General features: G+C 40.6%; 1 non-coding gene across 1 annotated transcript; it reads right to left on the bottom strand.

Annotated features, from left to right (window-relative positions):
* Positions 1 to 214: 214 nt before the first annotated feature.
* On the bottom strand, positions 215 to 321 carry LOC113001994 (small nucleolar RNA R71). Its single transcript, XR_003267525.1, has one exon. It is a non-coding gene; the product is annotated as a small nucleolar RNA R71 (small nucleolar RNA).
* Between the last annotated feature and the right edge of the window lie 13073 nt (positions 322 to 13394).

A 13394-nucleotide genomic window follows, 5' to 3' on the forward strand; every position in this document is an offset into this window, starting at 1 on the left:
TCCTCGTAAGCATCTTAAGGAGTTCCTTATTGTCTATTCCACCACGAAACCCCTTGATGTCCAGGAAGATCATATCTTTCTAAAGGCTTTTCCTCATTCTCTAGAGGGAGTGGCGAAAGATTGGCTGTACTACCTTGCTCCCAGGTCCATTACCAGTTGGGATGACCTTAAGAAGGTGTTATTGGAGAAATTCTTCCCTACATCTAGGACCACTGCCATAAAAAAAGATATTTCAGGCATCAGGCAACTTAGTGGAGAGAGCTTGCATGAGTACTGGGAAAGATTCAAGAAATTGTGTGCAAGCTGTCCTCACCACCAGATTTATGAGCAACTCTTTTTGCAATATTTCTATGAGGGACTTAGCAACATGGAGAGGAGTATGATTGATGCTGCCAGTGGTGGAGCTCTTGGTGATATGACTCCTATTGAGGCTAGGAATCTGATTGAGAAGATGGCTTCCAACTTCCAACAATTCAATGCAAGAAATGATGCTATTGTCCTTAGAGGAGTCCATGATGTGGCCACAGATTCATCTTCATCTGCTGAAAATAAGAAGCTTGAGGGAAAACTTGATGCCTTGGTCAACCTAGTAACTCAGCTTGCCATAAATCAGAAATCTGCATCTGCACCTGTTACTATTGCAAGAGTCTGTGGTCTATGTTCTTCTGCTGATCACCATACAGATCTTTGTCCTTCTTTGCAGCAATCTGGAATCAATGAGCAACCTGAAGCCTATGCTGCAAACATTTATAATAGACCCCCTCAACAGCAAAACCAACAACAACAGAATAATTATGATCTTTCAAGCAATAGATACAATCCAGGTTGGAGGAATCATCCAAATCTGAGATGGGCAAATCCTCCACAACAACAACAGCAACAGCAACAACCTGTCCCTCTCTTCCAGAATGTTGCTAGTCCAAGCAGGCCATATGTTCCTCCTCCAATGCAGCAACAACAACAAAGACAACAAGCAACTGAGGCCCCTTCTCAACCTTCCTTAGAGGAGTTAGTGAGACAAATGACCATCCAGAATATGCAATTTCAGCAAGAGACAAGAGGCTCTATTCAGAGTCTGACAAATCAGATGGGGCAGATGGCTACTCAGTTGAACCAAGCTCAGTCCCAAAATTCTGACAAATTGCCTTCACAAACTGTGCAAAATCCGAAAAATGTGAGTGCCATCACCTTGAGGTCTGGCAAGCAAATTGAAGTGCCTTCACCAGTAGCAGCACCTGCACCTGAATCTATCAAGCTTCAATCTACACCTAAAAAAGAGGATGAGCTAGCTACACAAAAGAGAAAGCTTCCTGATCATGAGGGAGCTAACAAAAATTTTCATGCAGGTGGACCTTCTTCTAGTAGTTATGACTTGCAGTAGCCTCCTATCCCTCTTTCATTTCCACCTAGAGCAATTCCAACAAAAAGATGGAAGAAGTGGATAAGGAGATCTTGGAGACCTTCAGGAAAGTAGAGGTGAACATACCTTTGCTAGATGCCATCAAGCAAATTCCAAGATATGCCAAGTTTCTAAAGGAGCTGTGCACCCACAAAAGGAGGTTCAAAGGCAATGAAAGGGTTAGCATGGGCAAAAATGTGTCAGCATTGATAGGTAAATCTGTGCACCCAGGTACTTTCTATCACCATTTTAATTACTGATTAGCCTTAATTGTCAAATTAATTATGCAGTTTTATCATTTGGGCCTACTTGACTAATTCTGTGTTTAAATTTAATTTCAAGAGAATCATAAACATTTGGGCTTGGATCCGGCATTGGGTTGAACCAGCTTGGACTTAAAGAGAGCAGGCAATTTTATTTCTCATCCAGTTTTATTTTATTTCGTATTTGGGCGGTATTTTTGTAATTGGGCCACCAGACCTTATTCGGCCCAATATTTAGATTTGTAAGCTTTGGGGCCTAGTGACCTTTAGTGAGCCCAGCTGCTAGGGTTTTAAGTGGAGGCTGGTTACTGTTCACCAGATAGGAAGATTGTAGGGTTTTCATTTTGAGTTTTGGTTTGTGTTACTGTTCACGTAGAACTCCATTTTCGTTTTCTACTTCAAATTCCAGTTTCGTTTTCTGCTTTTGCTTTCAGTTTCATTTTCATTTCTGTTGTTAATGGAAGGCTGAATCTCTAGTGTTTTTTTCTCTTGAGGATTAAGCATAGCTCTCTTTGAGGTTTTTTTATTAATATTAAATTCTGATTAGTTTTTCCCCTTCACCAATTATTTTGTATTTGTTCCTGATATTAATCCATGCATGCTTAATGCTTGATTAATTGTCTCTGTGCTTAATTAACATTCATGCTTAATGGACATTTGAGGGGGATTAATTGGTGTATGTGTTGCTTAATCACATAATGACAGTCTTATATTAATTTTCGCTTAGTAAATTAATTTCGGGTTGGATTAAGTGGTTGAAATGATTAGGGATAATTTCTCGTAACCTAGGATAAGAGACATGCTTTTGAATCAAGGGGAAACAACATGTTTTAGTTTTGTTATTTTTTTTAATTCAAGTTTGCTTGCTGTTTAAATTACAAAAACAAACAACCCCCCCCCCCCCCCATTTCGTTACTGTTTTATTATTATATGTTATGAACGTTTGTTTGATCATTGCTCACTGGGAGACAACCTAGGATCACTTCCTAGATACTGTAATTTAATGTTTATTTGATTCGGATACGGCTCCAATCAATCGGCTCTGCAAATTGAAAGGGAAGCAAGAGAGAGGGTGATAGAATCATTGCATGGGGAAGCTATGAAATGGATGGATATGTTTTCTCTCACTCTGAATGGGAGTCAAGAGCTTCCAAGGTTGTTGGACAGGGCCAAGGCAATGGCCGACACGTACTCGGCTCCTGATGAAGTTAATGTTCTTTTGGATTACTGCCAACACATGGTCGAACTAATGACCCACATAATTAGGAATCGCTGAGGCGTTTATGTTGTATTTATGCTTTGGCTTTGGCAAGATAAATGACGTTGTTTCTTAATGAAAATGGGATTTCATTCGACCCTATGTCTTTATTGAAAGTTCTGCGTGGATTCAATACTTCAATAACTTATCATTCTCATGCATTTATGTTTAGTTAGTTGTTGCATTACTCATTGCATTGTGTTTTTTAATAGTCATTGTCATCACCAAAAAGTAATTATAGTAACCAAAAAGAACGAATGCGCTTTACGACACCCTTACTGAACGCGCGCCAAGGCTAGAATCATGAGTGAGGTAGAGGAAGTTCAGGAATAGTTGAAGGTCGACATGGAGGCCATGAAAGACCAAATGGCCGCCATGATGGAGGCCATGTTGAACATGAAGAAAATAATGGAGAGCAATGTGGCTGCAATTGCCACTACCAGCATCACCGCTGAGGTAGATCTGACTCACCCATCTGGCTTGAATCAAATAAGTCATCCAATCCCGAACGTGGTAGGTCAGGGAGGAGAAGCATTGGGAAGTACATCCAGTCCCCATGTTGTGCAAGGCAAGATTTCTTTCCCACCATACGGCTTGCCTCACAACTATGCACCACCCAATGTTGTGCATGTGCCCGACGAGAATGCTGACCACTCCATTCTTGTTCCCCTTGAAAGCCAGCAACCCCAGTTGGGGCATGCACATTTTGCTCAGCCCATGGGGGGGGGGGGGCGGCACGTGAAGAGCCCCGAGACCACGCTCTGGCCGACTTTGAGCCTTACCCCAGATATGCCACTGAGGGACCAGCATTTGGTGGCATGCCCCAGCCTAACACCTCGGGGGGCCCTCAGCATCGCCCATTGCAAGCCTTACATTTCTCGGTGGGAAGACTACCTCCTGTCATGGAGGAAAGGGAGAAATTTGATATTATAGAGGAAAGGTTAAGGGCTATTGAGGGGATTGGAGATTACCCTTTTGCTGACATGGCAGAACTATGCCTAGTGCCCGACATCGTCATCCCTCCCAAATTCAAGGTGCCAGATTTTGACAAATACAAAGGGACTACTTGTCGTAAGAACCACCTGATAATGTACTGTCGGAAGATGGGGGCATACACGAAAGATGAGAAACTCTTGATGCATTTTTTCAAGAGAGTTTGGCCGGGGCAACAATCACTTGGTATACTAACCTGGAATCTTCCCGAATCTGTTCTTGGAAAGACTTAATGGCTGCCTTCATCAGGAGTATCAATACAACTCTAACATGGATCTCGATAAAATGCAATTGCAAAACATGTGCAAGAGGGAGCATGAGTCTTTCAAAGAATACGCCCAGAGGTGGAAGGATTTGGTAGCTCAGGTAGCACCTCCAATGATGGAGAGGGAGATGATAACAATGATAGTAAACACATTACCAGTGTTATACTATGAGAAGATGGTGGGTTACATGCCTTCAAGCTTTGCAGATCTGGTATTTGCGGGCGAAAGGATTGAAGTGGGCCTAAGAAGGGGCAAATTTGATTACGTTGCTTCAACAAGTGCTAGCAATAGGAGGACCAAAATAGGTGGAGCTAAGAAAAAGGAGGGAGATGCCCATGTCGTAACCGCAACTCTCACATGGCCAAAGTCCCAACAAACCCCTCACAACCCCACTTACCAAAATCTCCCGCACCAGTACAATTACTCAGTCAATATCGGATCTCCTCCCTGTCTGACACCCATCCAATAGAGAATTCCCACTAAACCACAAAGGCCTCCCCCACAAAATCCATTTCCTGCATAGCCTTGACCAATTGGAAATCCCAACCCCAACACAAACACAAACCCAAGGAGGAACTTCCCAAAAAGAAAACCTGCGGAGTTCACCCCAATACCGATGCCTTATACCGACCTGCTACCATCTTTGCTCAGCTGATGGAAGCTTGCTTGTAGGGCTTCTATGGAGGCTGGATCTTTGAGCTTCAATGAGGTCCTTTAATGGTGATTTTCCACCATGGAGATGCAGCGGAAGACAAAGGAGAAGAGGTGAGAGCATGCGCCATCCACTAGGGAATAAGCCATGGAAGAAGGAGCTTCACCACCAAGATGAGCCTTGGATAAGAAGCTTGGAGAGGATGCTTCAATGGAGGAAAAGAAAGAGGGAGAGAAAGAGAGAGGGGGGAGCACGAAATTGAAGGAATAAAAGTGGTAGAGAAGTGGAACTTTGAAGTATGTCTCACAAGACTCTCATTCATCAAAGTTACCACAAGTGTTACACATGCTTCTATTTATAGACTAGGTAGCTTCCTTGAGAAGCTTTCTTGAGAAAACTTCCTTGAGAAGCTTCTTTGAGAAAACTTCCTTGAGAAGCTTCTTTGAGAAAACTTCCTTGAGAAGCTAGAGCTTAGCTACATACACCCCTCTAATAACTAAGCTCACCTCCTTGAGAAGCTTCCTTGAGAAGATTCCTAAAGAAGCTAGAGCTTAGCTACACACACCTCTCTAATAGCTAAGCTTACCTCCTTGAGATGAGAAGCTAGAGATTAGCTACACACCCCCTATAATAGCTAAGCTCACCCCCATTCCAAAAATACATGAAAATACAAAAAAAAGTCCCTACTACAAAGACTACTCAAAATGCCATGAAATATAAGGCTAAAACCCAATACTACTAGAATGGCCAAAATACAAGGCCCAAAAGAAGGAAAAACCTATTCTAATATCTACAAAGAAGAGTGGATCCAACCTTGACCCATGGTCTCAAAAATCTACCCTAAGGTTCATGAGAACCCTAGGGCCTTCTTTAGTAGCTCTAGCCCAAGCCTCTTGGAGTCTTCTATCCAATACCCTTAGGGGGTAGGATTGCATCATCCCTTCTACCTTGGAAAGGATTTGACCTCAAATCCCGAGGTTCTTCATACTCTGGGCTCCTTCCCTCAACACCTGTAAAAAGAATAAAAACATATGTATTAGTTGTGTTGGGTATGCTACAATAGGGTAAGGTATGAAAACCCCTTTCATGGACATCTTGCCATGAGGGAACACTGTTCCTCACCAAGTCAATGAGTGGTGCTACAAGAATAGAAAAATATGGGACAAACCTTATGTAAAAGTTTGTTAAGTCATGGCCGCCCCAGATTTCCCTTATACTTGGTGGAGTGGGCCAATCAGGAATGACCTTTATTCTCTTAGGGTCCGTGGGAACCCCTTGATCACTATTTAAAAAATTAAGGAAAGTAATGAAATGAAGCGTACCATTTTCTGTATTTTTATGTTGATTATTCCTACAAAAAAATTCGACAAACCTACGGTGTCCCAATGAGCACCTAAGTTTGTATTAAAACCAAAAATAAGAACAAACCTACCTAATGAGTCCCTATGTACATGAATCATGAAGACGTTGGGTGCATGACTAATTTTACAAAAGAGGGTTGCAACACTCAACACATTCATCATATCACTTATTGTAGGGATTTGGTGCCTAATAATACCTATTTTGGGCACCAACAAAGCACAAGGATTTAAGCTCTTACGAACCAAACACTCATCCAACAACTCCTTTACTTGAGGAATAACCTCAAGCCCAAGAGGTGTGGCAGTGTTAACAAGTGTCTTTTTACAAAGGAGAAGATGTGGAGGTTGTCTATGAGGGGAAGTTTCTTTAATAATTGTCTTTATTTCAAAATGGCTTTCCTTCTTAACTAACCTCTTGGAGGAGACACTTACCTCCTTACACTCCTCCTTAACCATTAAAGGTTGTCCTTCTTCTTAGGGGTAGATTTCTTCACTAGATTCTTACCCTTTTTCTTCTTCACTTTCACTAGAGGAAGGTGAAGTAGTAGCCTCATCTTGGCTACTATAAATGTCTTGGCCCCTCCTAATCATGGTTTTCTTGGTGGGGCATTTAGAAGTAATGTGTCCTCTTCCAAGACATTTAAAGCACTTCAAGGAGCTAGTCTTCTCTTGCATACTAGCCTTAAGGGGTTGTTTTTCTATTGTCTTCCGCTTATCATCTTTGGTCTTAGAAGGTGTCACCCATAGGATGCCTTGGCCTTGGTCTTTCTTTGGATAAGAGTGAAAGCCATAAGATTTTGAAGTAGACTTCTTTTTAAGTTGTTGCTCTACCCTTATTTCCCAATCTAAGTTAGCCTCTACATTGTCCTTCCCATGGAAGTATGGGAGGTTAATGTTAGCCTCTTGAGGCTTTCTTTCCTTTTCTCTCCTATGGGAGTGAGGTCTAAGATGTGCCCTATGCCTTCCTTCATAATAGTCATGAAGTTATTCACTTAGGCTCTTGCAAGAGTTATGACTACTATAGGAGGCATGTTTTTCTTTTCTTTACTCTTTTACTATTTTCCTTCTTTCTTCTTCCCTTATTTTCTCTTTTTCATCTTGACTTATTTCTTCCACTCTTTTTTTTCCTTTTTCTTTTCTCTCTTGTTTTTCTTTCCACAACTTAAGGGATCTCAACTCATCTAATATCTTATACAAGGGGTCCTTAGGAGTAGAACCCTCACCATTAACACTAGATGAATGAATGAAGACTCATGTTGGTTCCTAAGTTGTGGTTCTTTCTTGTTGGAGGTTTGAAAACAAAAGGTAAAAGAAACTATGGTTGAAACTAGCCAAAATAAACACTAAAAGAGGTGTGAAAGATAAGGTAAAAAACTAATTGGTAAAAGGAAAGCTATTTAGGCGGTTTGACAATGGAAGGTAAAGGAAATAAGCTATGAAAGTAAGCAAGAAATGTAAACTAGGTGAATCCCAAGAGTGTTTGGATGACCACATTCAAGGTTCCCAACAAAACACTCACTATCCTAAGGAAAAATTGCCTAAAATTATTACACACAAATGGAAGTTTGGTAACCTATTGGAGGCTCCCAACACACTTCCAATGAAAGGCCTTTTTATTACAAAACTTGAAAGCAATGAAGGTAAGTAAATTGAAAATTACAAAATTACAAAACGGTCCTCACTTTTGGTGGTGGTTCTCTCTTTGATGATTCACTCAATTTGGAGTGCTTCTTAGTCCAATAGCTCTTAAGGTGGTTGACCCCTTGCTTCTTGACTCAAATTCTTCAAGGGATAGCACCAATCCTTCTTTCCAATTCCCTATATGGCAACTCACAAACAAGGAAACAAAGAGACAAGCAATAACCAAAGACAAAAAAAAAAAGAAATGAAAGCTAAATCAATGGAGTTTTAACAAGACAATATTTCAAGGATTATTCAACAATTAAAGCAATGAAAAGGACATAGAAGCAAGCTAGGACTCAAAGAGAAACTTAGAATGGTTCTAGAGTAGAGTAAAAAAACTGAAAAAAAAGACTCAAAAAACCTCTAGCTTTGGCACTTGTCTTCACACTAATTTTCAATTGAAATTTACAATTATAGAATAAATTTTGAGCCAAAACAACAAGCACACTTCCCTTTCACCTTTTTTTTTTCTGGATACTGATTTTCCAGCCAACTTTTGTGATTTTTAGTATTTTTTCCTTTTATCCAAATCACTTGTTTATTTTTTTATAACTTTTTTCCAGATGTCTAGAAAATTCAGTAAAATTTCAGCTCAAAATTCGAAGTAACCAAATCTCAGTAATTTTTACAAGTTTGTATGTCCAAGCTGCCAGCACCAACGATTTTTTTTAAGCATTGTATATTGATTGCCTTGGGCTTACTTTCAACCTTCCTATGTATGTTGAACTCACTAGGATTGTTTACCACAGTTTTAGGAGTTCAATATTCACTTAGGATCAACATTTCAGCCAGCAATTCAATCACCAAAACTCAAATTCACAATAGACACAATCATAAGGAAACCTAGAAGTTCAAGAAAAGGTTCACAATCAAAGACTCTCTAAGAATTTTGCATGAATATGTTAAGGACTAAAAGAATATCATACACTCATGAACAAATGAGTCAGATAAAGAAACAAGAAAAATAAAATTCAGCACAACATAAGAAATCTTATGTGACAAGTTTCATGACTAGACATGACTTCTATGAAAAAACTACAATAGGTGAACAAGTCACTCTAGATTTTTGAGGTTTTCTTCTACTTTAATATTTTTGTAAGAATTTTATGGTTTAGGTTTCAGCCACAAAAAATAACAAGACAAAACTCAAAGGAACGTAAACTCAACACAATTCATGGTTCAAGAACAAGAACAAGAAATTTGAACCATAGAAAATAAAATCTAGCTTCTATAGCAAGTTTAATCGGTGAAAACTCTAAAGAATCATGTTAACAACATTTAGCACAAGACATTTGAGGAGATACATGGAGAAAAAATGAAGAAAAAACAATGGAGATTCCAAAAGAAGCTAGAGCTTAGCTACACACACCTCTCTAATAGCTAAGCTCACCTCCTTGAGATGAGAAGCTAGAGCTTAGCTACACACCCCCTATAATAGCTAAGCTCACCCCCATTCCAAAAATACATGAAAATACAAAAAAAAAGTCCCTACTACAAAGACTACTCAAAATGCCCTGAAATACAAGGCTAAAACCCTATACTACTAGAATGGCCAAAATACAAGGTCCAAAAGAAGGAAAAACCTATTCTAATATCTACAAAGAAGAGTGGATCCAACCTTGACCCATGGTCTAAAAAATCTACCCTAAGGTTCATGAGAACCCTAGGGCCTTCTTTAGTAGCTCTAGCCCAAGCCTCTTAGAGTCTTCTATCCAATACCCTTAGGGGGTAGGATTGCATCATCAACAACCAAATTGCTGTGGTGAGCCTAGGGAAGGTCTATCAACCTCCTTTTCTCCAATGGTACAATCCCAACGCAACCCACGCCTATCATGGTGGTGTTCTGGGGCACTCTATCGAGCAGTATGTAGCCTTCAAGCACAAGGTACAAAGTTTGATTGATGCTGGATGGCTGACATTTCAAGAGGATAGTCTGAATGTGAGGACTAATCCACTCGCTAATCATAGAGGCTTGGCAGTGAATGTAGTGGAAGAATGGGAGTCTCGTGCGCTGAAGCAGATAGGGAATGTGAACCTCTAGACGGTTCATATTGGAAGCATTGCGCGTGACTGGTATGATTGACCTTGATGGTGACAAAGGAGATTCTTGTTTAATGCATCCAGGGACATTGCATGATGTGGAGACCTATCCAATAGTGGAGGAGCTACTACAAGGAATGATGAATAAGGGGCAAATTGAAGTCTACAGTGCGAAGAAAGGGGAAGGAGATATATGCATGCACTCAGATGACAAAAACCCGTGTAAGCCCAAGCCTTTGGTAATCCACTTCACCAGGGACGTCACCACTCAAAGGCCCCAAGGCTTCCATCCCTTTACAGTTAAGACGCCTGTGCCCTTCCCTTATAGAAGTGATAAGGTGGTGCCATGGAAATATGCCGCACAAGGGTCTGACGGAAGGAAGGATGCACCCGTCATACGTGTTAAGGAGGACCTACTGTTCACTTCTCTACACTATTGTGAAATTTATCAGCAAGTGTACTGAATCACAAGTAATATAAAATGGTAAGTACCAAGTATCGAATCACAGAGAGTTTGTTTCATTCGGAAAAGCATTCATTCAATAAGTAGACATTTGTATAAAATCATGAAATGGAAATAAACACAGGATATAGTTGCAATTCCAAAGATAACAACAAAATTAACTATGTAAATGTGAGGGATAAACAGTTGATTAAAACGTTCGGTCCTTCTACTGAGTAACTTGATGCAATTAAAGGTTTTTCTCTATTTAAGGTTTTTTTTTTGTGTTCTATGCTGAGGGCAAATACACCATACATCGATTCCTCGCGTGAATGGACTAATTCTATTTAAACCTCGCTCTAGGATGTCTCATCGACTTAGCCTAAACGAATTGCATTATGATTACAACATATTAAAAACTAAATCCCTGCACTGTGTCCAGACATACAGTTATCTAGCCCTGCTCTATCCAGTTCTAAGGATTCAAAACATTTTCCAATGCTAAAAATCCTAACTTTACACACACATGGGTGATCAGTCCACAGACATGCAATAATTAAATGCAGATACAAGCAATGAACACATCAAAACAACATTAAATAAATAATAAAGAGTTTTTACATCAAGGCTCAGCAGAAATTCCCAACAGAAGCTTTAGCCTTCCATGACAGGTTATCACCTTTCAGTTACAATAGGGGGTTTTGGAAGCAAAATTCAGATTACACAGTGGTGGGTGTTCGAACCCGGCAAGTGCACCGGATCGCGTAAGTAGTATAAAATGGTAAGAATCGAGTATCGAACTCTCAGGGAACTTGTGTTACTTGGTAAAGCTATATTCAGTGAATAGGTGTCTAGTACGAAAAGATATGTGTGGACTATGAATAGATATGTAAACTACTATTAAAAAGGAAAATCACATGAGTAATAATGTGTAAAGACAACTAGACAACGTGCTGGTCTTCCTAGTAGGTGCCTGATGTTATAAGGATATTCTCTACTTAACAATGCTCATGTGTTCTATGGTGTCTCTTGAAATGCTAAACCCCGATCCCTCGTGATAGTCTAGCCTAATCCTGATCAAGCATCGTCCTCAGATTCCTCTTGTTGGACTAAACTCGACCAGAACCACATTAAGACAAACATACAAACAACTAGGTTATTGTACCTTGATCCTTCGTGATAATATGATAAACTAGCTCTGTCCTATCAAGTTCTAAGAATCAGACCAGTTTCCACTATTGAATGATCCTAACAAAGCATGCATCTATGTGATCAAGGCAAAAGCACGCTGAAATGACGTACTGATAGCACGGAGAACACATAAAACATCATTAAATAGATATGCATGTATTTACATTAAGTACCTACAAGGAAGAACCAACAGAGGATTTAGCTCTCCATATCTGGGAAGCTTCCTTTACAACAAAGAGAAGAGAAAAATGATGGATTGAAGAAATACAAGAATTGGGGATGTCTCCTGCACCTCTAGAACCTCACAATCACTCACAAACTTATGTCATGCTCTCAAGATGGCTTCCTCTTCAAGCTCAGTTCTCTGCCAGTCTTTGCACAACAAATGCTCTCAAAACTCTCTGGAACTTGGAACTTTCTCTCTCTAGAAATCTCTAAACATGCAAAAGCTTTGAGAATTGCCCAAACTCCTCTTCCATTTCTGATTTCAGGCTTAAATAAGTTGTTGTTCGAACCCGGCAAGTGCACTGGATCGCGCAAGTAGTATAAAATGGTAAGAATCGAGTATCGAACTCTCGGGGAACATGTGTTACTTGGTAAAGCTATATTCAATGAATAGGTGTCTAGTATTAAAAGATATGTGTGGCCTATGAACAAGTATGTAAACTAACTATTAAAAGGAAAATCACATGAGTAATGATGTGTAAAGACAAGTAGACAACACGTTGGTCTTCCTATTAGGTGCCTGATGTTATAAAGATATTCTTTACTTAACAATGCTCATATGTTCTATGGTGTCTCCTGAAATGCTAAACCCTGATTCCTCGTGATAGTCTAGCCTAATCCTGATCAAGCATCGTGTACAGCGTTCCAACCTTTACAAGTGAGCCGAGGTGAACTCTGGAGATGGCAGTGGTGCGTCTGCAGCTGCTTGCTGCTGGCCCTCCTCTGGCTGTTGTGGTGCCTAGCCCTGTGCCTGCATGGGCATGTAATACTTCTCAATGAAAGCCCTGTTAATAGGAGACCAGATAAGATTTCTAGGGGTGACCGGCACTCCATAGAACTGACAGAGGCCTGTAATCAGAGCAGGAAATCCCAAGGCCCTATTGGACATCTCTGGGTCCACCGGGTGTCTCGTAGGCACAATCCCTGCAAACTGGTAAATAGCATCAGAGATCAGTTGAGCCACATGTACACTCACCTATGTCAGTATGCCGTAGACCAGCTGACACTTTGGCAAGGGAGGTCCGAGTTATGGTCGCTAGGGAGAATGTAGCTAAGCAGCAATGTCATCCAGATTTGCGTGAGAGTGGTCATGCTGGTACGCATGATCCGTACCCTTCTCCCCGCGGCAGTCCAGGCAAAGTCCTACCCCGGCACGCACAGAAACTGGCTAATAGCCTCCTCATCAAAGCCTGAGGTTTGACATTAGCATAAAACTCCATGACTATTTCAAGATACAACTTAGCCATGGGTGATACGAGCGGAGCCCAATGCCTCCGGGCTATCTCCTCTTGGAACTTAGCAAACTCTTCGTCTCTCTGAGGAACGACCAGCCATTGATGGTCTCAAACCGCTATTGGTGTTCGGCACTTTGGACCTGTGACTATTGAAGTCCACATTAGCCTGTGGGGCCGCACTGGAACCCTCTCCAACTATGTCTTTCTTGGACCTCTTGGCGAGGAGCTTTCTCGGAGCCATCTCCTGCAAGGACACATTTGTAAAGTTAGTTTACAAGAAAGCAACTTATCACAATAAAAGCTAAATCAAACAAAAATGGCGTACACTTCCTTCCAAAAAAAATGCAAATGTCAATGTTAATTTAGAGAAAACATTTACTCATCGA

Source organism: Glycine max, chromosome 6, assembly GCF_000004515.6.
Source record: "Glycine max cultivar Williams 82 chromosome 6, Glycine_max_v4.0, whole genome shotgun sequence".
Lineage (NCBI taxonomy): Eukaryota > Viridiplantae > Streptophyta > Magnoliopsida > Fabales > Fabaceae > Glycine > Glycine max.